Source organism: Octopus bimaculoides, chromosome 28 (genome assembly GCF_001194135.2).
Source record: "Octopus bimaculoides isolate UCB-OBI-ISO-001 chromosome 28, ASM119413v2, whole genome shotgun sequence".
Taxonomy (NCBI): domain Eukaryota; kingdom Metazoa; phylum Mollusca; class Cephalopoda; order Octopoda; family Octopodidae; genus Octopus; species Octopus bimaculoides.
Genome location: NC_069008.1, coordinates 4,116,240 through 4,117,737, shown reverse-complemented (window position 1 = coordinate 4,117,737; position 1,498 = coordinate 4,116,240). Strand labels below are relative to the sequence as shown.

General features: G+C 32.3%; 1 protein-coding gene across 3 annotated transcripts in view; it reads right to left on the bottom strand.

Moving 5' to 3' along the window:
- Positions 1 to 1,498, bottom strand: part of LOC106873792 (GA-binding protein subunit beta-1) — a 13,795-nt gene that overhangs the window by 10,996 nt on the left and 1,301 nt on the right. The gene's annotated exons all lie outside the window — the stretch shown is intronic.

The window sequence follows — 1,498 nt, the reverse complement described above, 5'->3', positions numbered from 1 at the left end:
ATAACAGAAACAGGAAGAAAGAGTACAGCCCCCCCCCCCACTACCGCGCCGGAGCCTCGTGAAGCTTTAGGCGTTTTCGCTCAAGAAACACTCACAACGCCCAGTCTGGGAACCGAACCTGTGATCCTAACCACTAGGCCGTTACGCTTTCACATATTTTATAAACTATAAAACTTCAAACTTCCAGAATTTTGGTCGACATTTCGGGATCTCACCCACGCGTGTCGACGAAATAATTCTTTATGATCCAATGAAAGGGCTTTGTGATCATTAAGACTAATTAGGCACACTTAATTAGTGCTGATTATAGAACTATAGTTATACTTTATAAACGATAAGGCAGTATAATTAAGGATATTGGTAAGCATTGGGAGATTCCAGCATGTCGTTTTTCACGAGGCCCTCCCTTTTTGATCCCAGAGGTCGTGTACAAATAGTATAAATCACAAAACATGTATAAGAGTATATATACATATATCATACACACAAAATATACTATACATGTAAATATATAGTATATATATATATACACATACAAAAATACTATATATGTAAATATATATATATATACACATTACCAAGCATATTTGTGAATGTAATCATACATATTATATATATTTATTCATAGGCATATCTTACAAACACGCATTGCGTCTATTCATTATATATACACAAAAGCGTGAATATATATAAATATTCACACAGAAAAACATAGAAATATAAGGGTGTACACAATAAATGTGCATTGTGACATTAGTATACACTTTATATGTGTGTGTATGTATGTATATATATATGTAGACGTGACCTTACACAACAAGTGAAACATGTGTGATCATATACAAATTTACATGAGATAAATATATATAACGTGAATTTATATGTCTCATATCCACATATGATTTATGCACACACACACACACACACATATATATATATATATGATATAAAAAAACAATCACAACTTGGGCTACACCCAACAAACGGGCACTGACTCCATTAATTCTACACACACAACTGCATATATGTGAGTGTGTGTCCCCATAAATTACCTTTACAATTTGATACAATAAAATGCGTAAAGGTAATAATTTATGAACACCGTGTATGTATAAGTGTATATATACACCTATGTATATTATCTCTCTCTCTATATATATATATACGGAGAGAAAGAGAGAGATACATATGTAACGGAAGTTACATATGGTGGAATGCAAACATAAATACACATATACATATAAATTTATATGCATATGTGTGTGTGTATATATATATGTGTGTGAGTGTGTCTGTATTATATATATATGATGTTATTTTTCTTCTGTAAAACGGAAAAGGACATTATCTTTCCGACTTCCGCTTCCCTCCAAGCACCAAAACAACAAAACCATCAACAAGCAACGTTCATTTTGTTCTTCTCGCACGAGGTTAGAAGACGACCGCCAACCACTCAAACATATATATATAATTATATATATATATATATATATATATA